We start from the raw sequence: 27,921 nt of genomic DNA, 5'->3' as shown, positions 1-27,921 counted from the left end.
CAGTATATTAGTGTCCCAATTGAAAAAAAAAAAACAAAACAACTTTGAGATATCATCTCACATCTATCAGATTGTCTAAAATGATAGAAGGAGAACATGACAAATATTGCAGAGAATATGTGCCTTCTTATTGTGAGTATATCCCCCCTCAATTGAATGGGGCAGCTAGATGGTGCAGTGGATAGAGCACCAGTACAGAAGTCAGGAGGACCTGAGTTCAAATCTTACCTCAGACACTTGACACTCAGTAGCTGTGTGATGTTGGGCAAGTCACTTAATCCCAATTACCTCATCCTGGGTCATCTCCAGTCATTTTGATGAATATCTGGTCACTGGATTCAGATAGCTCTGGAGGAGAAGTGAGGCTGGTGACCTGCACAGCCCTCCCTCACTCAAAACAAAGTCAAGTGCAAGTCATGTCATTATTTCTCTGATGGCATGGTCTTTGGCAATGAAGGACGAATACATACACACACATCCTCCTCAATTAAACTGGTCACTTGTTTTCCTCATTTCTATTTTGTACTCTGTACCCTGTTTCCTCTTAATGAACTTTTGATAACACAATCTTATTAAACCTGTATTGAGACAATGACACTGTCATGCCTTAACATTAGGAAAACTCGTTTGGCAGCTGAGTGGACTGGAAAGAGGCTTGAGGCATGGAGACCAAACTGGAGTTTATTCCAATAGTCCAGGTGAGAGAAAAATGAGAAGGGAGTATATGTTAGAGTGGTATGTAGATAGAAAAGAAAAAAGACTTAGCAGCTGATGAGATATGTGGAATGGGTGAGTGAGTAGTCAAGGATGACCCCGAGGTTATCAACCTGGAGGACTAGCAGAATGATGACATCATCATCAGTAACAGAGAAATTTGGGAAAAGGGTGGGACATTACCTCATCCCTCTTACTGCTCCACTGAAGGATCTAAAATGCCCATTACATTTGCAGACAACCTGGAACCATGCTTGAGTTTTACAAATAGACTTATTAGTTGGGCTTTAAGGCATTAGGATTGCACAGTGTAAAAGGTCATACTCCCTGTTTTGAAAGAACCCTCTCCTTAACTTGTCAGCAATTATGATTAATTCTTTATTTGTCCTTAGATACAATGCAAACCTTCAACTGGTAACAGTTCCACTGTACGCCCATTTTTGTCCATTTCACAGGAGCCAAGATGGCAGATAAAATGGTACATAAGGGTTCATGTAGCAATAAGTTATACTTCCAAAGAGAGAGAGAACAGAAGTGGGAGGTGAGTTCAGCTTCTCCAAAAGACAAATGGGTCCATGTTTTATAAGAAGAACCAAGAGGCACAGGGTCAGAATAAGTTGAAGAGGCATAATGTAAGAAACATAAAACAGGGTTTTGTTTGTCTGTTTTTTAAGATAGATCAGGATCAAGAAGAGGATCAGAGAGGAGGCCACATTCAGATTAAATTGCTTAAGATGGAAAAGTAGAAATCAATGCAAATTTGGACCCACATTCAAAAAACTCGGCTTTACCAAAGTACAAAATAGAGGTGATGCGGTGAGACAGGAGTTTAAGTGAACAAATGTCTTGAGGTTTTAGTGGATTCTCAACTCAGTCTAACTCCACAGAGCTGCCTGATAGGACTCGTGATGGGATATGCAGGGGCACCAAGAGCAGCATCCTGCAGAGGGCACAGGGGCCAATGATCCTCTTGCAGCCTGCTTGGGTCAAGCCTCGATTCTTGGGGACTGTGTTTAAGGAAGAATTTAAAGAAGCCGGAGAGTGTCTCCAAGGAGCAAACAGCCAGGAGGCACAAACAGTGCATCCAAAGAGCAAACAGAGGCCTGGGGCCTGAGCTGGTTGGGGATTAGGTAAAGGAACTGTGAGTGCTTCACCTAAAAAAGGAAAGGCTGAGGAGGCCCAGCACTGCTGTTTTAATGGATTTGAAGGAGTTGTTAGGAAAAAGGATTCCATTTCTTCTGCTTATTCCCAGAGGACAGAACCAGGGACAGTGGGAGGAAGAAGCAGATAGCTCTTGTTCTGCTCAACCTATGGAAGACAGAGCCAATTCCACAGTGTGATGAGCTGCTTCACTTGTAATCCCAAATTGAAGCCTGAGTGACTAGCTCTTTGGAAAGGAGGGTGTAGAGGGGGTGGCTGTACCAAGACAGCTTAGAAGAGAGGCTCTCAGGGGCAGCTAGCTGGGCAGTGGATGTCAGGAGTACCTGATTTCAGATTCAACTTGATATTTACTAGCTATGTGACCCTGGGCAAGTCACTTGACCCTGATTGCCTTGCCAAAAAGCAAACAAACAAAGAGGAAGAGAGGGCCTCTGAATCTGATTCAGAGATACATACTTAGGGCTAAGCACTACCACTCAGTCAATCAGAGAAGTATCATGTACCAGGCCCAGAGAATACAGAGACATAAACATAACAGCGCCTGCCTTCAAGGATCTTACCTTCTATGAGACAATAGGAGCACATATAAAACCTGTATATACCTATACATACACATATGCATACATACACACACACTATAACATAATTTCAAAGAAGAAAGGAAACAAGCATTTATTGAATCCTTATTATGTGCAAGGTACGGTGCTACTTGGCTTAACAAATATCACTTCATTTGATCCTCACAAAGCCCCTGAGAGGTAGGTACTACTATGATCCTCATTTTACGTTTGAGGAAAGTGAGGCAGAGGTTAAGTGATTTGCCTAAAGTCCCACAAATAGTGATTGTTTGAGGATAGATTTGAATTCAAGTCTTCTTGCCCCCAGATCCAGCAATCCATCCATTGCACCACCTAATTGCCCCTAGGGCACTAGCATCTCAGAGATGCTGAAAGGTCTCATGTAGAAGGTGGCATTTAAGCTAATCTTTGAAGGGTACTAATGATTCTAAAAGTTAGAGATGAGAATGGAAAATATTCTAGGCAGGGGAAGCAGCCAGTGAAAAAACAGGGAAACAATGTAGTATGTGAAAAAGAGCAAAGTCAGTTTGACTAGAGTTTGACTGATCCATAGTTTGGTTTGTCGTGTGTCAGAGATAAAGTTCTCACCCCAAACCCCCTCCTCTTACTGTTCATTTCTATATCTCTAGAGAATACCTTATTGTTTAGGGACAAGATGTCCCCAGCTCCCTACTTTCCCTTATAATAACAGTTACTCATCCTTTATATCCCTGAACAGCGATCTATTGGGGAATGGATTTTGGTGACATATGTGTGTGTGTGTGTATGTGTACTTTTAAACCTGTGAGAGAAATTTGACATTTTTTCCTCTTTCACCACTATTTCACTTCTATCCTAGGTGCATCAATTTTGTTTATGGAGAATATTTTCAGTTTAATGTTATCAAAGGTTATATTGATAATGTGTTTTTTTGTTTTAGTACAATCAAGTGCCTCTGATTAAATAATGTGATTAAAGAAGATCTTCCTCACCCATTAATAGACCTAGGAAGATTTGTAGGAAGGCCCACACCTTTTGTTAATGAGGCACTGGTTCTCAAAGGTTGTGATGCCCTCTGGTTCTAAAAAGTGTATAAATACTCTGAGATGAGATTTTACTTTGGGACTCACTAATTGGAAGAAGGTTGTTTGGCCAGATGAGACTCTGGGTAGCCGTTCAGTCCCCTGGCTTTGAAAACCCAGATGTTGGTGCTTTTCTCTCTGGTAACTGTGGTCAGACAGTTGGACTTGTCTGTTGATCTGCGATACATACACACATACATACATATACATATACATAGATAGATAGATAGATAGATAGATAGATAGATAGATAGATAGATAGATAGATAGATAGATATAGATATGGATATAGATATTGCTTATGGTCAGATAAGCCATCTGTTGGTCTTTATTTCTCTTGTATTTTTCTCTATTGCAGAATTATATATATGCTTGATTAAAAGAGATTGTTAGCACTTCAAAAGTTGCCTTTCCTTTTAGAAAAGCAGATTAAAGAACCTGTGATAGCAAGCCCTCTGGTGTATGTTGGGGTGCTCTCTTTTACAGAGGTATATAATCTAATTCTATTTTTTAATGTTATGATCTTTAATATTAAGGACAAGTATTTATTTAGAATGTATTATGGAATGTGCTGCAAGGTATTAGCCTAATTTCTACCAATTGACTTCTAGTTTATCAGTTTTTATCCAGTAGAGATTTTTTTCCTAAGTAGTTTATGTTTTCTGGCTTATGGAACACTGGATTATTGATTTCCAGTATTTCTGATTCTTCCTTGTTTAGTCCATCCCAGGGTTCTACCTTGTTATTTTTTTTTAATCAATACCAGATTGTTCTGATGACTGCTGCTTTATATAAAGTTTGAGGTCTTAATTTTACCCTCATTTCTACCTCTTTTCATCATTTTCCTTTATATATATATATGTATATATTTATCTTTTACTTTTTTCAAATGAATTTTTAAAATTGCTTTATCAAGTCTTATAAAGTAAATTCTTGATAATTTGATTAACAAAGCTTTAAAACATGCATCAGCTTTGGTAGAATTGTCATTTTTATTATACTGGCGTGGCCCAGCCTTGAGCTCTGAATATTCCTCTATCCAAGTTGCTCTTTTATCTTTTTAAGGAGAACTTTATAATTGAATCTATGCAAGTATTTTGTGTGCTTTGATAGATCCCCAAATATTTTATGCATTTTGGAGTTATTTGGAATGAGATTTCTTTTTGCTGAAGTTATTGTTTCAGTACCTTTACTAATTCCCTGGGATTTTCTAACTAAATTGCTGTCATCAGTATATAGGGATAGTTGTATCTCCTCCTTACTTCTGTGTATGCCTTTGATTTTTCTTCTCTTGTCTTATTGCTATTGTTAGCATTCACAGAACTATACTGATTAATGAGTTAAGTTGGCATACATGCATTAATCTTATACTTATTGGAAAAGTTTCTAATATATTTCTACTGCATATCATGCTTGTTTTGAGTTTTAAATAGAGATTTTTATGATAAAAAGAGTCTGTGTCTATAGGGTTTTAGCATAAATGGGTATTGTAGTTTGGTCAAAGACTTTTTACTATGCATATTGAAATAATCCTGTATTATTTGAACTTTTTTAAAAATATGATTAATCATATAGTTTTCCTAATGTTGAACAATTCTTACATTTCTGGTATAAATCCAACTTGGTCATGATGGAAGAATTATTGGATGAATTGCTATGATTAGTTTGACAGGATTTTATTTAAAATTTTAAAATCATTATTCACTGAGTTCATTAATCTTTTTTTTCTATGTTGTTAATATGTTTTGAGGGATATACTTTTTCCCTTCAGGACTGCTTTTGCTGCATCCCATACATTTTGACATGTTGCTTCATCATTATTATTTTCCTTTACGTAATAGTTAATTCTTTCCATGGTTTGTTCTTTGACATAATCATTACTTATGATTTCACTGTTATGTTCATATTGGGGTGTGTGTGTTTTGTTTGGGCTCCCTGAATTGATTACTAATTTTTACTGTTATGCTCTATAAAGGATATATTTATTATTTTATCCTCATTATATTTACTTGCAATAGCTCTGTGCCTCAGTTTTTATAAAAGTTTCATACAGAGCTAAGCAACATATATATTTTTTAACAATCCTCTTTAGAAGATTTCATAAGCCAACTGTTAGCTTTAGTTTTTCCAGTGATTTGTTCAATTATCTATTTCCCTTTTTGTTTACCTTCTATTAGATTTGACCAAAATTTAATGAGAGATATTCAGATGTCTTGCCAATATTGTGTTACTGTCCATATCTTTTTTTAATTCAGTTCATTTTTCCCTTATGAATTTAGATGCTAAGGCATTTGGAACATATAAGTTTAATGTTCCTATTGGCTTGTGATCTTTCAGCATAATGTGGTTTTCTTGTTGAGGTAAGTCTTGCCCTAACATACTCATGAAAAGTAGGCCTATAACTCACAAATGCAGACCTGACAGAACAGTTTGATCTCATTATAACAAAATCCCTCTTCTGCTTTGTACAGTAAACTCTTCTCACCATTAAAGTAAAAGAACTAGAGAATTTTACTTCCTTGATTAGTTTGAAGAATGACAAGACCTGATCAGATCGATTCTAGGCCTCCTTTTCCAAGCAGAGAACATGGATGGAGAGGGAGATAACAGAAACAGTTGCTGCTTTGTTGTTTCCAGTTGTATCTAACCCTTTGTGACCCCGTTTGGGGTTCTCTTGGCAAAGATACTAGAGTAGTTTGCCATTTCCTTCTCTAGCTCATTCAATAGATGAAGAAACTGAGACAAACAGGGTTAAGTGACTTGCCCAGGGTCACATAGCTAGTAAGCGACTGAGGCCAGATTTGAACTCAGGAAGATGAGTCTTCCTAATTCCAGCCCTGGTGCTCTATGCACTATGGCGACCCCTTGCTGCCTAATGGAAGCAGTTAAGAAGGATTCTTTTGCTCTGTAGACCTTTTTGAACTGTGTTCTTTATGTTCAGCTTAGAATGTAGAAAAGTTTATAAGGGTGAAGAAGCCAGTTCATTCCTATAATGGAGACCTTTTGTAAATAAACAAACGATTTTATTCAAGTGCTCAAATACTATTCTATGTTGGACTATCAGCTAGTTGTTAATGTATGTATGTATTCGGATTCAGAATGGGTGACAGCTTGTCTCTGTAAAAAAGCAGCTGCTGTCTGAGTTAGTTACTTATTTAGATGCTAGTTACTAGACACCATCTGAATTCTCATGGAAGAATTTATCATGAATCCTGCTAACCATCCCTCTTTTTTCTCAAGAGGGACAGAGGCACTTTATACGAAAAAATAAGAGAACCAACAACACCCTGAGACTACAGGGGAAATGGAATGACAGAAAAAAATTTTAAAATAAATAAAATAGTTAAAATTTGTGCTAAAACTGAATTTAAAAAGGCAGATGTTTTCAACCAATCAATCAGAACATATCCATTAAGCATCTACCATGTGCCAGGCACCATGCTAAGACACTGGAGGAACAATAAAAAATATGAAACGATTCCTTTTCACAAGGAGCTTACTGTATGTAATGAAGTACATATACAAATATACATAGAATATGCATAAAGTGAATAAATATTAAATAGATACAAAGCAGTCACAGGGATGGAAGATGAAGCCTCATGTGTAAGGACCAGTTTGGCTTGATCAAATGTGAGAAGGGGAGGATTTTAAATGCCAATCAAAGTTCCTAGAGACAATGGAAAGCTAATGGGATAGATTTAGTCTGGTCAGGTAATAATGACAAAGTTTTGCCTACAGTTATCATGTACATAAGATCTCCCACCCCCAAGAAAACTGGATTTATTTCACATGAGATTAAATAGTGGTGAGCCAATTCTCTCACCTACAATTGCTTGGTGACATTGTCTTAAATTAGTGTAAGTTATGAATGAAATATATCCAAGTCTCCATAGACAAGTACAAGCTGTTCATCCAAAGAACAGGAGCCCTGTTATTGCATCCAACCCAGTCAGTGGGTCCATAAGAAGATATACCAACAAAAATCCTCAATGGAAGTGGCTACATAGAATTATTTTTACCACCAATATTGCAGTTAATTACTAGACTTCTACACCGGATACATATTTATCACATTGCAAGAAGACATCAGTTCGGGGGGCAGAGCCAAGATGTGGAGTAGAGGAATGATCTGTAGGAGCTCTCCCCCCGCAGTTCATAAAACACCTATAAAAAATGACTCTAAACAAATTGTAGAGCAGCATATGTTATTGTGTGTGTGTGTGTGTGTGTGTGTGTGTACATATGCATGTCGATATCTATGCACACAGATGTATACAAGGGGCTTATTCTGTAACATCTCATTTTGTCCTCACAACAACCAAAGTCTGTCAAGGAGTGCAAGGCACCAAGTCAAGTGTTGGGAATACAAGTGAAAGTAGGACAGCCCCTGTCCTGAAGGAGCTGCCATTCTAATGGGGGTGGGGAGGGCAGAGGGAGGAGGAGACAAAGGTGACTGGGAGGCCCAGAGCATTGCCTCCACTGCCTCCAAAGGAAAGAAGTTATTATTACTCCATTTAACTTCATTATTTCTTTTGTACTGCTTTGTCTCTATAGTCCTTAACCTTTTAACCTTTACTTTCAATCATTAATTGATGTAATCTAGAATTTAGGATATCCTTTTCCTTTCCAGATTCTATATTATAGGTTTGTTGTTTCCTTTAATTGGGTGAGGTGGCACAATTATTTTTCAAGAAGTCCATTTCTGCATTCTCCATTCAAACCCAACTGGTAAACTTGTTGTTTCCTAGATAGGACATCCCATCTACCACCTCTGTCCTCTCTGCCTGGAACATCTTCACTCTTTGCCCATTTCCATCTCTCACAATTCCTCATTTTCTTACAGGCTTAACTCATATGGCACTTCCATGGGAGACTTTTCTGACCCTCTCCATTACTCCTGAGATCAATGGTAGACACTCTGCTTACAGATTGTCCCTGCCCAGTGCAATGTAAGCTCTTTAAAAACAAAAGCCTGTTCACTTTATATTCCTGGAGTGTAGCCCCCTAGTCTGGACTATGACTTCAGAGAAATAAAAGAATTAAACACCTACTATTTCCAGGCTGTGGGCGATGCCCTGGAGGGCACAAAAAAAGGCAAAAGACAATCTCTGCCCTCAAGACACTCCTAATCTAACGGGGAGACAATATGCCAACACTATGTATGAACAAGATAGAGAGGGTATCAATGAGAAAGAATCTCACAAAGAAGGCACTGGTGTTAAGGGGGACCAGAAAGGCTTTCTGTAAAAAGTGGGACTTTAGCTGAGAACACAATAGATGCTCCATAATGCTTGTTGGACTGCCTGAGATTAGGGATGGACAACACCAGGCATTCCAAACCAAGAATAGAATTTGCCCAGGCTTGGTGTAGCTCCCAGTGTCTCCAGTGCCAATTCTTATCTTCAATCCCAAATTCAGGAGAGTCCACTGTCAACACTGCCCCTTTTGTCAGACTTTTGGGGAAATAAAAATGACACGATTGAAAAACAGAGTGCAGACTGTGACTTAAGCTAACTGACACCCTTCCTTCTACTTTCAGAATTTTATGAATCCTCCCCTACTCTCCCTATACAACTTGAGGTTATTTCAGAACTATTAAGATGAATCATCAAAACATGTTATGTCTAAAACATTACAGGAGGGATGAAAAGGTCCAAGATCCTTTGGGTTAAAAAAATGATATTTTAATAGGATTACAACAGATTCTTAGAGTGCCCTGTCAGAGCATCTTAGAGTATTCTTTTGATCATATCAATGATTTCATAGTAAATTTTCCAAGGTGCATCTATTCTCCAAATGGAATCCAAGTCATTGTAGTATGGAATCATCTTCTGATAAATGAGGTTCATGATTTGAGGCAGTATATTTCTGATATCTTCTGGGTTTGCCACCAAGTCCTGGCCATCATTCCAGGTTGCAGTGGGCACTTGCATGTCTTCCACGTTGTATTACAGAGGTGTACTCTGAATCAAAATGAAGATAGAGAAAAAGATTTCATAGGAAATCATGAATTAGAAGTCTCTACTTCTTTAAATGATGGAATGAACCTATTTAAATGGGTTCTAGAATGAATTTTCTCTAAAAAATATTGGTAAAAAGTTATGAAGGCACAGAGATTAGTATCCTTTTGAAATAAAGCTGCAGATTAGACTTCTACACACACACATACACACACACACAATTATGGACAGTTGGATAGTTTGTCTTAATGCCAAGTAGATGGACTTTCTACAGAGAAAAGGCAGAGCATTATCTGTGAAACAGGAGAATTTTCCACATTGATCATATGCGCAACATCCAGGCACATTCAGTTTCAAGTTACAGCCCAACCTATTAAATTTGTAGATCATGCCACGTACAGAGTTTGGCCTGGGTTGGCCCAGCTCACTCAGCTTCTTCTACCTAGGCCTCTCCAATACAAACAAGTTCACTGTCTACCTTACGAAGATGAATTTGTTTCAAGATTTCATTCTTTAAGAAGACTGGGTACCCAAAAACAAAGAGCAGCAGAAGACCCACCATCTTATGAAAGGAGCTCTACTCATATATAGTAACAGGTCAAAGAATAAAGAAATGGGCTTAACCCAGGCCTTTGACTTATGGAACTCTCTTGCTATGTGCAGAAGCCAGTATTTAGTCATCTTACCTTGTCCTGGGAAACTGAGAGAACCCACAGAATTTTAAGGATGAAACTAATGCACAAACTGATGTGACCTCTCATAGCCCTTAGAACATACAGAAAATAGGTCTTTGAAAAAGGTCTCTTTCCATAACTTTTCTTGGTTAATGTTGATTTTAATTATTAAATCTGGAAAGGATGTGATGAAGACCTTACTAAGCTAACATGTGCCTGTACTATGTTATTATGTTCTCCTTTCTATTCTCATCATTATAAGTTGTATCTCTTGTCTTCAAAAGCAATGACTAGTTTATGTTTTGCCTCCTTGCACCTAATATAATATTGTACATACACAGTCACATCTGGAGCTTAAGGGGAACTGCATGGAGTTTATAGGGTCCACACTTTCCTTTTACGGATTATGAAAATGTGGAGACCCCAGAGGTTCATGATCTGTGCAAAGGCACAGGATCAGAAGCCGGTGTTTGGACTCAAGCAGACATCTGAGAATGCCTGAGTGAAAATCGGAGTGAATGATCTGTTGTAGAAAGTGTAATACACCATCCTTAGTTATGGAATAAGAAACAGTCTGGGATTTTTCTAAGGCAATCCTAGGAAAGGCCATGGCTACCACCCCATTAAGAAGAAAGGGCAGGGCTCCTTACCTACTACTGGAAGCAGCTACTACTATGTAGCAGAAAGACCTTGTCTCCTCCACCCAGTATTTTGGTCCTTTACCTGGTAAAAGTGCGTTCTGTTCAAGTCCAGATTTCCCCAGTCAAAAGCTCTAAAATCACCCGAGTCACAATTCTAAAATGAAATAAAATAGATTGTCATGGGGTCACAGGACCAGGGAATGCCGAATGCCCACCACAAAGGAGAAGTTCACACTGCAGAAGATCAGTCCTTCAATAGCTTTTCTTCATGCCTTACAAAGTTGTCTTTGTAGATTTGGATTTTTCAAATTGTTATTTTTATCTAACAACCAAAGGCAGCTACTGGTATCATGTTCCATCTATTGCGTTGCATGGATGATATGGCCATAGATTTAGAGCTAAGAAAAACTACCTAATCCAACCCCTTCATTTGACAGGTAGGGACATTAAGGCTCCCAGAGCTGAGTCTCTCACACACACAATAAGACAGGGAATAAGGTGATAGGGTGGATAAAGCACTGGGTCTGGAGTCAGGAAGACTTGAGTTTAAAACCACCCTCTGATACATACTAGCTGTTGACCCTGGGCAAGTCTCTCAAGATTGTGTGCCTCAGTTTCCTCATCTGTAAACTGGATATAATAATAGCACCTCCCTCTCTGGTTAAAATGAGGATCATATGTGATAATAACTGTAAAACACTCAGCAAAGCAGCCAGCGCATAGTAAGCACTATGGAAATTAGTTTTTGTTCATATGTCTGATCCTCACTCTGAAGAGATCTCAAAAGCAAATGCTACCACAGGATAAGCTAGCAGCCCTTGGGGCCACAGGCTGCCCCTCACTACATTGTGCACTCTGGGGGACTCAAGGGTGCTTGTGATGCTTTCAGGGAAGAGGCAAGCTAAGGCTCAGGGGCTGACATGTCACAATGAGGGATGAAAGGACCAACTATCCCCATGTGGGCCTGTAAGTTGGGTTAAATCTAAATGAGTCCAATCCCAAGAGCACTCCCTGGTCATAACCCAACAGTGATTGAAAGGGGCAAAAGGTCCTAGGATCTTCCTGACTCTAGGGATTTGGTGATCCCCACAGCCCAACTGGTTTTGAGCTGTTTGTGAGGACAGTGACTCTGAAGCCTAACACCAAGATGAGGGGTAAGGTACAAGTAGCTAGCAAGTACCATGTGTCATGGCTTAGAAGTTCTTGCTAGAGGTATATTGCTCTTTTATTTAAAGGGCCCAGTTACATAATATAATGCCAGGAGGACCTTGGCCCAGGCACACCCACTGCTTTGGTGCCCTTTAGAGGCTGGATCAAGATGAAGAGTCAGGTGAAGGACAGAGTAGGCTTGTGTCATCTCCAGAGCTGGGGACATGTTCCCCAGGGAGCCAGCAAGAAGAGAACTCAGTATACATGAAAGGGGGTATTCAAAGGGACTGGAAGAACCCTTCCCGGATCTAGTGTATCATATTCTGAACTGAAGTACCAGCCAGGTTTTGTTACAAATACACATCCAAGCAACTCGGGGCGAAGAGGGGAGGGGGCAGAAAAATGTTTTCACATTTAATTCCATTTCAAGTTGTGAAACATTTTAGTGATGTTTAAGCTACATCCTAAGAAACAAGGATTTTTTGAGAAAAAAATTATCTAATGCCTCAGCATATCAAATGAAGCCCTGAGTACAACATTCACTTCCAGTAACTCCAAAACATGCCAAAGGACACAGGGTCGTGAGTATATGAGTTGACCATATGGATAATTGAAAATTAGCTGACAAAACTGGCAAACATGATGAGAAAAGATGGGAAGAGTCAAGACTGAGAGGGTTAGTGAAAGGCAGGAACCGTAAGGCGCCACTAGAGTAACTGTGAGAGAGCAACTGGAAATTACATGCAGAAAGTGACTAAAATATCCATCTCCTTTCACCCATAAATCCTACTGCTGGGCACATATCAATCCATCAGATCACCAATCCATTAAGACACACTTGTTAAACACTTACTGTGTATTGGGGACTGAGACTAGACATTGGAGTAACCAAGACACAAAAAAACCATGCCTGCCCTTAGAGAGCTTGGTCTCTATAAAGCCAACAGGGGGCATATTGAGCAATACACTCAGTGATCCCAAAGCCATTTGGGGGACAGGCAGTGGGTATGAGGGAGAATTCATCTAGCCTGTGGCTGGTACTTGAGCAGTTTAAAAGGACTTCTGTGGGGGTTTTGGTTTTCCCCATTCTTTACTGGTCAAATATCAGGTATCAGGCTCCTTACTCATCAAGTCCTCTTCCTCCTAACTTGATCTTGTGGATCTGCTATGGTTGAAGAAATCAACTAACCAAGGATTTTAGAATGGCCATAAATCATATGATGATAAGCCTAGAAATAAAACCTTTTTAGAGTTTCCTACGAAAAACAGTACCAAGACTTCTGTGGGGGTTTGGGGGAGATTTTTTTTCCATGTATTAGGTAACTTCCTGATATTTGGTGGAACTGCAGATGGTTGAAGGAGCCATTAGCTTTGGATAAATAGGGTGATACTCTATTATGGTGAATAAACAGGAATGTAGTTTTAAAAAAGAAGGGGGACATACAGTCACATTTGCTAACAAATTCAGCACAGATAAGGCTGTGACAGTGTTAGCACCCTCTGAGCAAGCTGAATCAAACCATTTTGGAGGTTTCTGCTGAAACTGACAAATGGCTGAAACAATGGGGACAAGACGAGATAAAATGATAAAAAAAAAATTTAAATTTAGGAGAAACTGTGACAAAAGTAATTGTCTTTGTATCTTTAGTGTTGAGCACAGTGTCCAGAACTTATATTCTAATCTCTAATTTGTGTTGAATTAAATTGAATTAGTCCCTTGAATAATTAAGAATAGAAATAAGACTGAGGGGCATTTGATGAGAGTCTCAGGTATAAGGTGAATGTTGGTACAAAGAATGATGGACAGCTATTTTCTATGAACAAAAGGAAATGGGTTCCAAGAGTATTGTGAGAAATTGTGTTGGACGTAATGGAAATCTTTCCTGATGTGCAAGTTGCTATACGCAGGAATATATTATTTAAAAATGTAAAAAACCTGTCTTGGAAGTCTTTAAAAACAGGGCAGACTCTCTTCTAGGATGACCTGGGGGTGGGGGGCAGCTAGGCATAGCGACTAGTACATTGGACTTTAAATTAGGAAGATCTGAGTTCAAGTATTGCCTTAGTCACTTACTGGCTATGTGATCCTGGTCAAGTCACTTAATCATTCTCAGCCTCTGGCTGCTCATCTATAAAATGGGGATATTGAAAACACTTCCTTCACAAGGTTGCCAGGAGGCTGAAATGAGCACATAAATGCTCTTATTCTTGTGACTTGATAGTGGTCCTCCTTCCCATCCAAGGACCCCAGATGCAATTGGATGAGAAAAATGACACAGGCCCAAGTGAGGCTTTAGGGAGCACATTTTAGATATTGGCTCTCTTCAGATTTAACATCTAACAAGCTAAAATTGGATAGGAGTAAATATGAGGTTGTACACTAAGTGATACATGGTTAGAGTGCTGGACTTGAAGTCAGTAAGACCTGAGTTCAAATCCGGCTTCAGATACTTACTAGCTATGTGACCTTGGGCAAGTTACTGAACCTTTATCTCAATTTCTTCAACTGTAAAATGGGTATAACAGTATCTCCCAGGGTTGATGTGAGAATCAAAGGAGGTAATATTTCAAAAAGTGCTTACGCCATGCCTGGCACAGAGTAGGCACTTCATAAATGCTTATTCACTTTCCTTCCCACTAGAGTTCAAAAACTCAAAGCAGAGGCAATAGTTTTTCTATAGTGTCCCATCACCTGGTTCCCAGTGCAAAGGAATAATTACAAACTACAGAATATCTGTAGGCAAAACATCCTGGATGGGGAAGGGTATTGAGACCAGGTCCTATGAGGATCAGCAGAAAGAACTGGTAACATTTAGCCTAAAGGACAAAGGCCTTAGAGGAGGGGGGAAGGACCATGGTAACCATCTTCCCAAGTTTTCCAAGTTGAGAGGTGGTAATGTGGAAGAAGGGTTAGCCTAGCCCCAGAGGACAGAACTGGGAGCAATGTGGGCAAGGTTCAGAGAAGCAAATTTAAAGCTGAAGTTAGGAAAGCTTTCTGACTATTGAGGTTTCTGAATGTGGATTGGGCTACCACAGAAGGTCATATAGATCTCCCAGTGGAGGATGGATGACCAATTGTCCTGTATATTACACTAAGGATTTCTCTCAGGCAAAGGTTGGACTAGACAGCTTCTGAGGTCCCTCCTAACTTTAAAATTCAATGCTTCTTTGTTTCTGTGGCATTCACCATTACTGTATCAGTGGGGTAGGGCAACCTGAAAAACTTGCTATTAATGTTCTTGTGCCTGGGAGGGGAACTAGCTGGGGAATGGCAGCCACCAGGGCTGCCACACAGAGGAAAGAGTTATGACCCTTTCAAAGAGGCCAGGCCTTTGTTCATAAAGAGACCCACGTGCTCAGCCCTGAGCTTATCAAAGACATCTGTCACCAACACTGGGGCACAACATCCATTTCTAGCAATGACAATTCTACCTAAAGAGTAGTGCCTTGGGAATGGCCTACATAATACATTTCCTTTTGTCCAGTTTTCCTCCCAATGAAGTTAATTGTGGCTGGAAGGTCATATGTTGCCATTTCATCGAAATTGCAAAGGAAAGAAAATATGACATATTCCACTATTACATAATTTCAATACATGGAAAATCGTGGCTGAATAGAAGAGATAAAAAGTCAGCTATTGTGGACATCTCTGAGTATGTTATGTTATTAGGGTTCTGCTGAATCAGCAGCAGCTTATGAGATGGCTCTTGACTGCTAAGGAAAGAAGCAGGCAATCCCTGCCCTTGAGGGGATCAAAATTGATTTGAGAAGAAAAAAATACACCTACATGAAACATCCTAAGAACATTTACAAAGGAAAATATCAACATCTATAAGCTTATGCCCTTCACGTGGAGGACATTAGTGCAGCTGGGGCTGTGAGGGAGCATCATCGCAGTTACTCGATTCCCCATCGCCCCATTGTCCCCACCCTGGCCATGGAAATGGGATCTCTTTTGTGCCCCCATTCTGTTTGATTTTCACTCCCGACATCCTAGGAATTCTCCACAGATGGTCCCAAAATTCAGAGGCTTCCTCCCTGTTCTTACAAAACCTTAAGGGCATCCATGAAATATGAGGGCTCTCTGGCCCTTCCTTTCCACACTAAGGATGTCCTTACTGGTATTCTTCTTGCCCTTCTTTTGTAATCTACCACAGGTTAATGATCCTTACCATGGTTTGCTCCATTGTCCTTTGGGTCACCTAACACTTTAACTCTTCCAAGATCATGTTATTCCATGATTTTTAGACATATAATTTCATTGGGAGGATATTATTGCTAAAGAAATGATACAACTTTCTAAATGTGATCTACCCTGATTATCTCCCCTAATTCAACTCTATTTCATGGGCCCAACTCCCTGATCATCTATAGTGCTGTTCACCTAAAGGAGAGAGAGACAGAGAGAGAGAAAGAGGAGAGAGAGAGAAACAGAGAGGGAGATACACACACACAAAGGAAGAGAGAGATAAAGAAAGAGAGAGAGAGAGAGAGGGAGATACACACACACAAAGGAGGAGAGAGACAGAGAAAGAGAGACAGAGAGGGAGAAACAGAGACAAGCAGAAAGAAAGAGAGAGAGACAGAGACGAACAGACAGAGGGACGAGAGATGAATATACATATCTGTGGATAAACTCAACAATCTATCCATTCAGCCTCATGCACTGACTCTGCTTTTGTTGTTATTTATTTTATCTTATCTATATTTCATATGTCCTAATATACTTGTTCATAATATTTCACCCAATGGAACATAGGCTCCTTGAGGGTAGGGATTATTCCATTTTTTTTAAATTGCCAATGCCTGCCACATAATGGACAAATTAACAAATGTTTATGGATTGAGGTGAAAATCTGCACCATGTGTTTTATATCCACTTTGTTTTTCTACTGTGGATGATTCAATCCCTTCCAAATAACTAGAGATTTCATTAATGAGGCTTTCTGATGTTCTAGAGTTCCACACAATTGGCACAAAATTTTCTGAAGACAGAATTTTTAGGAAAAACATCAGTTGTTCATGGGTGGGCTAAGCTAATATAATAAAAATGACAATTCTACCTAAATTAATTTACTTGTTCAGTACCATACCAATCAAACTATCAGATCATTATTTTCTAGAACTAGAAAAAATAATTCAAAATTTATCTGGAAGAACAAAAGGTCCAGAATATCAAAGGAACTAATGAAAAGAAATGATAGGGAAGGTGGCCTAGCCCTACCAGATCTCAAATTGCACTATAAAGCAGCAATCATCAAAACCATTTGGTACTGGCTGAGAAACAGAGGGGTAGACCAATGGAATATGTTAGGTACTCAAGACACAGTAGTTAACAAATATATCAATCTACTGTTTGATAAGCCCAAAGACCCCAGCTTCAATTGCTGGGAAAACTGGATAACAGTGTGGCTGAAACTGAGCATAGACCAATGCCTGACACCATACACAAGAATAAAGTCCAAATGGATACATGATCTAGGTATAAAGATTGAAACTATAAACAGATTAGGGGAGCAAAGAATAGAGTATTTGTCAGATTAATGGAGAACGGAGAAATTTATGACCCAACAAGAGATAGAGAACATTATGAAGTGCAAAATGGATAATTTTGATTACATTAAATTGAAAAGGGTTTGCACAAACAAACCCAATCCAACCAAGATTAGGAGGGAAGTAGAAAACTGGGAAAGAATTTTTGCAACTAGTATATGTGATAAAGGCCTCATTTCTAAAATATATACAGAATTGAGTCAAATATACAAGAATACAAGTCATTCCCCAACTTATAAATGGTCAAAGGATATAAAAAGGGAATTTTCAGAGGAAAAAATTAAAGCTATTTATAGTCATATGAAAAAATGCTCTAAATCACTATTGATTAGAGAGATGCAAATCAAAACAACTCTGAGGTACCACATCACACCTATCAGATTGCCTAACATGACAAAACAGAAAGATGATAAATGTTGGAGAAGATATGAGAGAGTTGGAACACTCATTCATTGTTGGTGGAGCTGTGAGCTGATCCAACCATGCTGGAGAGCAATTTGGAACTATGCCCAAAGGGCTACAAAAATGTGCATACCCTTTAACCCAGCAATATCGCTTTTGGGACTCTATCCCAAAAGATCATAGAAATGGGAAAGGGTCCCACATGTACAAAAATATTTATAGCAGCACTCTTTGTGGTGGCCAAAAACTGGAAATCAATAGGATGCCCATCAGATGGGGAATGGTTAAACAAGTTGTGATATATGAATGTAATGGAATACTATTGTGCTATGAGAAACAATGAACAGGAAGACTTCAGAGAAGCCTGGAAAGACTTATATAAACTGATGCTGAGTGAAAGGAGCAGAACCAGGAGAACTTTGCACACAGCAACAACCACAGTGTGTGAGGAATTTTTCTGGTAGACTTAGTATTTCATTGAAATGCATGGACTTAAAAAATTTCCAATAGACTCTTGAGGCAAAGCACCTTCCACATCTACAGAAAGAACTATGGAACTAGATCACAGACAGAAACAGACCATTTTCTTTTGTATTATGTTATGTTTTGTTGTTTTATGGTTTCCCCCATTCATTTTAATTCTTCTATGCAACATGCATTTAACAGAAATGTACATGTTGAACCTATATAAGATTGTACACCATCTCAGGAAGGGAGTGGGGAGGGAGGGAGGAACAAGGGGGAGGGAGTGGAAAAAAAATCTAAGATATATGGAAGTGATTGTGGAATACTGAAAACAAATAAAATAATTCAATAAAAAAAAAGACAGCATTTTTAGAAACTTGTCATCAATTTTGAACTCTCCTTCTGTATAGATTCCATGCAGGAGGGTCTCCATGATACTAGTAAACACCTAAGTTCATGATGTCTCCCAAGTAGTGGCCTCATCTGTGTAAACACAACTGTCACCAAATTTTTAGTTATATGGCCATATGAGAGTCATGCAATTGAGGAGGGTCTTTAAGACTTCTTCTACTCAGTCAAATGCTTTTCAGGGAGGTGGAGCCAAGATGGCAGAGTAGAAAGACATACATATGCTAGCTCATACCCCACAGTCCATAAAATACCTGTAAAGAAGAACTCTCAACAAATTGTAGAGCAGCAGAAGCCACAGAACAACAGAGTGGAGGAGATTTCCATCCCAGAATGACCTGAAAGACTGATGGGAAAGGTCTGTTGTGCACTGGATGTGGAGCAGAGCCTAGCCCAGCCCTGGCCATGCAGCACCGAGAGAAGCAGATCTGAGCAGGCTTCAGGAACAGTATCTCCAGTGGCAGCACAGATTCCTCAACCCACAGGCACCAAAGGTCAGTGACAGGGGAGACAATTTAAAAGTTATGGGACTACCTGAAAGCCATGATCAAAAAATAGCCTAGACGTTATCTTCCATGAAATTATCAAGGAAAACTATCCTGATATTCTAGAACCAGAGGGCAAAATAAATATTGAAAGAATCCACCGATCACCTCCTGAAAGAGACAAAGAGAGAAAAGCCTAGGAATATCGTGGCCAAATTTCAGAGTTCCCAGATCAAGGAGAAAATACTGCAAGCAGCTAAAAAGAAACAATTGGAGTATTGTGGAAATACAGTCAGGATAACACCGGATCTGGCAGCTTCAACATTAAGGGATTGAAGGGCTTGGAATGGGATATTTCAGAGGTCAAAGGAACTGGGATTGAAACTAAGAATCACCTACCCAACATATCTGAGTATAATACTTCAAGGGAATAAATGGTCATTCAATGATATTCATATTGAGGAAAAGACCAGATTTGTATAGAAAACTTGACTTCCCAAGACAAGAATAAAAAGAAGCATGAAAAGGTAAACAGGACAGAAAAATCATAAAAGACTCTCTAAAGCTGAACTGTTTTCATTACTACATGGAAAGAAAATATAACTCTTGAATCTTTTCTCAGTATTTGGGTAGATGGAGAGATTATACATACACACACACACACACACACACACACATACACATATATAGATAGAGAGTACAGGGTTTGTTGAATCAGAAGAGATGATATCCACACACCAAAAAAATAAAATAAAATAAAAATTAAGGGGTAAAGGAAGAAATACCGGGAAGAGAAAGGGAGAAATGAAACAGGGTAGGCTATAACTCATAAAAGAGATAAGAAAAATCTTGTTCAATGGAGGAGAAAAGGGAGAAGGGGAGAGGGGAAAAATGAAGCTACTCTCTCTACATGTGGCTGAAGGAGAGAATAATATGCTCACTAAATCTGATATGAAAATTTATATCACACCACAGGAAAGTAGGAGAGGATGCTACAAGTGGGGTGAGGGGAATGTTAGAAGGGAGGGCAAATGGGAGAAGGGAGTCACTAGAAATAAACACTTTCAAGAAGGGACAAGGTCAATTGTGGGTGGGGAAAGGGGGGAATAGAGTAGGACAGAGAGCAATATAATTAGTATTACACAACATGATTATTATGGAAGTCTTTTGCAAAACAACACATATTTAGTCTGTATTGAATTGCTTGCCTTCTCAGTGGGGCTGGGGAGGGAGAGGGGGAGGGAGAGAAGTTGGAATTCAAAGTTTTAGCAACAAATGTTGAGAATTTTTATTGCATATAATTGGGAAATAAGAAATATAGGAAATGGGGTATAGAAATTTATCTTGCCCTACAAGAAAAGAGAGAAGATGGATATAAGGGAAGGGTGGGGTGTGATAGAAGGGAGGGCACATTGAGGGAAGGAGTAATCAGAATGCAAGGTATTAGGAAGTGGGGGGAGGGGAGTGATGGAGAGAAAAATTGGACATGTTACAAAGTGAAGTAAAAGCAATTAGTATTAAAACAACTGACTGAATTAATTATTGAGAATAAGTCAATGATATCTTTAGTTTGGGGAAAAGAATTTTAGTCTAAATTTCCTAGAGGAAGGTAACCTCAGGTAAAATTTGGCATTGATGGAAAAGTTAAGGTTTTAATGGTAAATTTGATTTTATGATTGCTATTTAATCAGGAACTAGAACATGTATAGAAAGGCATGGAAGCCATTTAAGACTTGCCTCAAAAGATGTTCCTTAACCAAAGTGAAATTATAATCATATTTGAAACCTGGTCATTGGAACTTGCCATTTTTAGATGCTATGGGACTATTAACTGACTGTTCTTCTGAGTCTAACTCCAGGTATGGATAGCAAGAAAGGCGGTCTGAGCCTCCAATCCATGATGCCAGTAAGCCTGTGAGATGCTGGTATGAACTGCAAAAGGTGATCTCACGGGAAGGGTAGGAGAGCGGTTGTTCAGCCTGGGCTGAGGTAGGATTCTCCTGACTCAATTTCCCCACTGATACCTGGCAGACTTTAAGCCTGACTGAATGCAAGTGGACAATCTAATCCTGCCTGGAATTGACATGAAGTTGGGGAGATATTGTATCCCTGCAATGTCCCTACTCTTGGTGGCAATTTCCTATAGTCAAAAGATTTGTAAGCTTAATACCAGATCGATTAAGTTATAAATTATTGGTAGAGGAACATCCGAGGTTAAGTCTAAAATTAAGCTATTAGGCATAGGACTTTAGACCAACAACAATAAGTTAGGGCCCTTTAATTCTTAGTAATACTGTGGAGACAATTAGGTCAAGAGCTTATGAAGTTAGCAACATAAATATTATTTGGATCTCAGTTACTGTTAAAAAAAAAATTCTTTTGTGGTCCATATTGTAAATGCTTTAAAAAAAAAAAAGTATCACCTGACCAAAAGTTTGAATTGTGTTATCTGTTATAAAATGTGTTAAAAATGAAAAATAAAACCAAATTGCCTGGATTGACAGAAGAGAAAAAAAATGCTTTTCAAAAAATCAATAAGCCATAAATACAGTTGGAAATTGGAGTCACTATATTTCTCAGTCTGCTGTGTGACTGCAAATATAGAAAATACAGTATATGGAAGCCAATTTATTCCTCCTCAGGTTCTCATCAGGGACCCTGTAACATTAAGGGAATTTAAAGATCTCCCTTGCCCCTTAATAGGCCCATGTGAACTGCTTTGAGTTCTGGCCCAGCCCACAGTTTCAGTCACATGGAGCCAATTGTGAGAAGAGCTTGCTGAATGGGTAGAGCAGGTAAGGTGGAGCAGGAAGTGAGAGTAAGGCAGAGCAGCTGATGTGAGTGAAAGAGGGAGGAATTTTGCCTAAGGGAGCTTGTTTGTGGGGAGACCTGATAGAGGGAAGGTTTAGGGATGGCAGTGCTTCCTGTATTGGTGATGTGTATAAACTTCCTTGTTACCATGGTGGATTTGGCTTTCCAGTATCTGAATGAATATCTTGGTTTCATTTTTGAGGAAAAGAGTTTATATTTTGCGAATTTACTGTGGAAATATGCATGCATATCCATAGCAGCTGCTTCGGGTATGGCACTGGTGTTACAGATCCCTTTGACAATAATAACTGACATAACATTGTACCTCAAGAGATGACTAAACCAAAGATCATCATGACCAATATAAAATTGTTGTCAATAGAGAGATCCACAAAGAGGAGAACATTCACCTTCATGACTATAAGCAGAAAAGGAAAAAAATGAATTTTCTACAAGGACTACATGAAATGTAGGAGGAAATGAAACAAGAGATTAAAAACAATTTTTAAAGCTCTGGAGAAAAGAATCAAAAGAACAGTTTGGAAGAGAAGGTGGTAAACCTTACCCGAGTAATGGACTTCATGAAAAACTAAAATAGACAGAATGAAATACTAGAGCAATATTTTTTAAAACTGAAAAATAGAAAAAGTTTAAGATATCGGATACTGAAAACTCCTGAATTACTCTCTCCCTTCAAACCATGATTTTTTAAAAAGTCTACAAATAATATTTAGAGAAATCATAAATGAAAATAGGAAGAATCTACCAATGATCTTCCCAAAGGGAAAAGTGTCAGGCATGTCATAGCTAAGATCCAGAGGTTCCTTGTCAAAGAAAAAGCAGTGCCTACATCCAGAATGACACTGTTCAAGGACCAAGGACCCACAGTCAGGCTCCCATAACATCCAGTGGTTTCTACTATGAATCAAGAGATCTCAGAATAGAATAAATCTAAAAGCAAAATGATAGGTTTTTAGCCCAGAATAACTTGCCATGCAAAACTGAGTATAATCATAATGGGAAAAAAATAGATTTTTAGTGGAATAGAGGACTTTGAAGTATTGCTAATAAAAGGACCAGAGTTGAACAGGAACTTTAAAATGCAAACATAAAAATTCAAGAGGAAACCTAAGCAATAGGAAACAGCCTATATGATGATGCAATGTTAACATTCTTATAAGAGGAGAAGAAACAAGGGTCCTTTCAGAATCTTAATATTTTAAATGGTAATGAGGGAGTTAAGTTAGAAAAATAGAAGATCTGGAGATACACTGATTGTATTCTGAAGCTTTTAAGAGTGGAAAGAGAAGGGACGGAAAAAGAAATACTCTAGTGTAAAGAGAAAGGAGGGGGGGCAGAGCCAAGATGGCAGAGTAGAAAGACGCACATACACATAGCTCCGAACCCACAACCCACAGAACGGCTAGAGGGGACCAACTCACGGTGAATTCTGCACCCAGAGGCCACGGAATATTGGAGCGAGGGAGATTTCTGTTCCAGAGAGACCTGCAAACCTCTCGCGGGGGTCCTTCGCGCTGCAGACTGGGCGCCGGGACTGGGAGCTCAGTGCAGCCCTGCCGCGGCCGCAGCACCAAGAGGAAAAGATCTGAGCAGGCTTCAGGGACGGGATCTCCAGCGGCCACGCAGGTCCCTCCACCCACAGAGGGACCTGCAAACCTCTCACAAAAGGTCCATCGCGCTGCAGATGCGGAGCCCAGCCCAGACCTGCTGCGGCCGCGGCACTGAGAGATACAGATCCGAGCAGGCTTCAGGGATGGGATCTCCAGCGGCCGCACAAGTCCCTCCACCCACAGGTGACGGGGGTTGGTGAGAGAGTCTCTTTGGTGGGTTGAGAGGGGAGTGGGGTGCCCCCATGGCTCGGGCCCCCCCAGGAGATAGAAGCTGAGAGGCGGCTGCAGACCGGGGCTCCCCAAGGGGGCAGGAGCCTGGATCCATTGTGGAAGGTCTGTGCATAAACCCCCTGAGGGAACTGAGCCTGAGAGGCGGCCCTGCCCCGACCTGACCATCTGAACTTAATCTCACACTGAATAGCAGCCCTGCCCCCGCCAAAAGCCCTAAGGCTGGAAGCAGCATTTGAATCTCAGACCCCAAACACTGGCTGGGAGGATCAGGAGGCGAGGTGGGTGTGAGGAGAATATTCAGAGGTCAAGTCACTGGCTGGGAAAATGCCCAGAAAAGGGAAAAGAAATAAGACTATAGAAGGTTACTTTCTTGGTGAACAGGCATTTCCTCCCTTCCTTTCTGATGAGGAAGAACAATGCTTACCATCAGGCAAAGACACAGAAATCAAGGATTCTGTGTCCCAGCCCACCCAATGGGCTCAGGCCATGGAAGAGCTCAAAAAGAATTTTGAAAATCAAGTTAGAGAGGTGGAGGAAAAGCTGGGAAGAGAAATGAGAGACATGAAGTCAAAGCATGAACAGCAGATCAGCTCCCTGCTAAAGGAGGCCCAAAAAAATGTTGAAGAAATTAACACCTTGAAAACTAGCCTAACTCAATTGGCAAAAGAGGTTCAAAAAGCCAATGAGGAGAAGAATGCTTTCAAAAGCAGAATTAGCCAAATGGTAAAGGAGATTCAAAAGCTCACTGAAGAAAATAGTTCTTTCAAAACTAGAATGGCACAGATGGACGCTAAGGACTTTATGAGAAAGAGAGATATCACAGAACATAGCGAGAAGATTGGAAAAATGGAAGATAATGTGAAATATCTTATTGGAAAAACAACTGACCTGGAAAATAGATTCAGGAGAGACAATGTAAAAATTTTGGGACTACCTGAAAACCATGATCAAAAGAAGAGCTTAGACATCATCTTCCATGAAATTATCAAGGAAAACTGCCCTGAGATTCTAGAACCAGAGGGCAAAATAAATATTCAAGGAATCCGCAGAACACTGCCTGAAAGAGATCCAAAAAGAGAAACTCCTAGGAACATTGTGGCCAAATTCCAGAATTCCCAGGTGAAAGAGAAAATATTGCAAGCAGCTAGAAAGAAACAATTCAAGTATTGTGGAAATACAATCAGGATAACACAAGATCTAGCACCCTCTACATTAAGGGATAGAAGGGAATGGAATAGGATATTCCAGAAGTCAAAGGAACTAGGACTAAAACCAAGAATCACCTACCCAGCAAAACTGAGTATAATACTTCAGGAGAAAAAATGGTCTTTCAATGAAATGGAGGATTTTCAGGTTTTCTTGATGAAAAGACCAGAGCTGAAAAGAAAATTTGACTTTCAAACACAAGAATGAAGAGATCCATGAAAAGGTGAACAGCAAAGAGAAGTCATAAGGGACTTACTAAAGTTGAATTGTTTACATTCCTACATGGAAAGACAATATTTATAACTCTTGAAACATTTCAGTATCTGGGTACTGGGTGGGAGTACACACACACACATGCACACACGCACACATACATAGAGACAGAGTGCACAGAGTGAATTGAAGAGGATGGGATCATATCTCAAAAAAAAAATGAAATCAAGCAGTGAGAGAGAAATATTGGGAGGAGAAAGGGAGAAATTGAATGGGGCAAATTATCTCTCATAAAAGAGGCAAGCAAAAGACTTATTAGTGGAGGGATAAAGAGGGGAGGCGAGAGAAAATCATGAGGTCTACTCTCATCACATTCCACTAAAGGAAAGAACAAAATGCACACTCATTTTGATAGGAAAACCTATCTCACAATACAGGAGAGTGGGGGACAAGGGCACAAGCAGGGTGGGGGGGAGGATAGAGGGGAGGGCATGGGGAGGAGAATGCAATCCGAGGTCGACACTCATGGGGAGGGAAAGGATCATAAGAGAATAGAAGTAATGGGGGACAGGATAGGATGGAGGGAAATATAGTTAGTCCTATACAACACAACTAGTATGGAAATCATTTGCAAAACTACACAGATTTGGCCTATATTGAATTGCTTGTCCTCCAAAGGGAAGGGGTGGAGAGGGAGGGAGCTAAAGAAGTTGGAACTCAAAGTGTTAGGATCAACTGTAATGTTCTTACCACTAGGAAATAAGAAATACAGGTTAAGGGGTAAAGAAAGCTATCTGGCCCTACAGGACAAAAGAGAAGACGGAGACAAGGGCAGAGAAGGAGGATAGAAGAGAGAGCAGATTGGTCACAGGGGCAATTAGAATGCTTGGGTTTGGGGGGGGGAGGGGACAAAAGGGGAGAAAATTTGTAACCCAAAACTTTGTGAAAATAAATGTTAAAAGTTAAATAAAAAAAAAAAAGAGAAAGGAGGAAGAACTTGCTATTTCTCATAACTGGGGTACTTTAGAAGCATATACAAATGTGGAGGAAGGAGTGGGGAGAATATTAGATGAACCTCACTCTCTTATCTGAAATGGACAAAGGAAGATCGCGCACACACACAGAGTTTGGCACAAAACAACATCAAACTCAACGCAGAGAAACATGGGAGTTGAGTGTGAAGGATGATAAACACCTGGGAGGGAACAGTTGCAAACAAAACAAGCTTTCTGGTGATGAAGAGGGGATGAAGATAGAGGGGGTAGAGAAGACAAGCAAGCACCTAGAATCCAAGAGGGTGACAGTAAAGAGGAAATGGTTGAGCACGTTAAGGTACATGAATAGAGTACTGTTGTACTGTAGCTATAGACCAATATCTTATACCATTTACCACAATAAGGTCAAAATGGATGTGACCTAGATACAAAAAGAAATATTACAAGAAAATTTCAAGAATACAGAACACATTGCCTATCAAATTTATGGATAAGTGAATAATTTATGAATAAGCAAGAGATAGAGACCATTATGAAATGTAAAATGAACAATTTTGATTACATTAAATTAAAAAGATTTTGTACAAATAAAATAAGTGAAGCCAAGATTAGAAGAAAAGCAGAAAATTGGGGAAAGATTTTTATAGACTGTTTCTTAGACAAAGGTCTCATATCCCAAATATATAGAGAACTTTGTCAGATTTATAATGAGTTCCCCAATTAATAAATGGTCAAAGGATATGAACAGGCAATGGTATCTGGGTCAAATGGTGGCCTTCACTAGTGCAAGATGAAGAGGAAACAAAGGAAACAGGTTGGAACTTAAATGTAACAATAATGAATTTAAATTTATTTTTTTTAAAAAGAAAAAATGACCACAGAAATGATTTTTGAAAATGCTGGGTAGTATGAACTGATGGAGACTGAGGTAAGCACAACCAGGAGAGTAATGCAAAGACAAAGAGTATAAAGATAAATGACTTGGAAAGACGTAAGAACTTTGACCAATGCAATGACCAACCATGCTAGTAGAGGGCCAAGAATGATGCATGTTCCCCACCTCCTCAAAGAGAGGGGATGCATACAAGGTGCAGAAAGAGATGGATGTTTTTGGACCTGGTCACTGTGTGGATTTGTTTGGTTGCTACAAGGGTTTTTTTCTCTTCATTTTTTTTTGGGGGGGGGGGCAGTTGGTAAATAGTTATTGATGCATAAGTTAAATTAATCTTGAGAATAATGTCTGTTAACACTTCTTTCTACTACTGCCTCAAGAAGAAACAAAGATGCCATGAAATGGTTTTGCTTCATGTCTCTAAGCACACAGTAAGATGACTGTTACCAAATACTCCCTTTACCTCTCCTAAAAAGGCCATGAGCTTTCCCCTCCTTATAAGCTACAACTTCTTTATATTTTCCAATTTCACTTACCACAACCATACCAGTAAGGATAGGGGTCAGTTCCTCCAAGAGTGTTCAAACTCCCAGGTCACTGGAAAACAGTTTCAACTTCAGAATGTCAAATTAAATTACTACCAGTAGCTACTCTAAGAATGGTATGATTTGTAGCATCCTCTGTGCCT

The 27,921-nt window shown here is 39.5% G+C and overlaps 1 protein-coding gene across 7 annotated transcripts in view; it reads right to left on the bottom strand.

Moving 5' to 3' along the window:
- LOC140517580 (gastric triacylglycerol lipase-like) overlaps positions 1-27,921 on the bottom strand; it is a 109,701-nt gene that overhangs the window by 60,652 nt on the left and 21,128 nt on the right. The window contains exons 2-3 of one of the 7 annotated variants that reach the window (XR_011971644.1): positions 10,875-10,946; positions 9,180-9,480 (exon numbers count right to left, since the gene is read on the bottom strand). The exons of the other annotated variants lie outside the window; for them this stretch is intronic. The gene's annotated coding sequence lies outside the window, so the exon portion shown is untranslated. Of the gene's footprint in view, positions 1-9,179; positions 9,481-10,874; positions 10,947-27,921 lie in introns of those variants that run through there. 7 annotated transcript variants of the gene reach the window in all.

This window comes from Notamacropus eugenii, chromosome 1 (assembly GCF_028372415.1).
Source record: "Notamacropus eugenii isolate mMacEug1 chromosome 1, mMacEug1.pri_v2, whole genome shotgun sequence".
NCBI classification, from domain to species: Eukaryota; Metazoa; Chordata; class Mammalia; order Diprotodontia; family Macropodidae; genus Notamacropus; species Notamacropus eugenii.
Note: the sequence above shows the minus strand (reverse complement) of the source record. Positions and strands in the feature narration are given on the sequence as shown.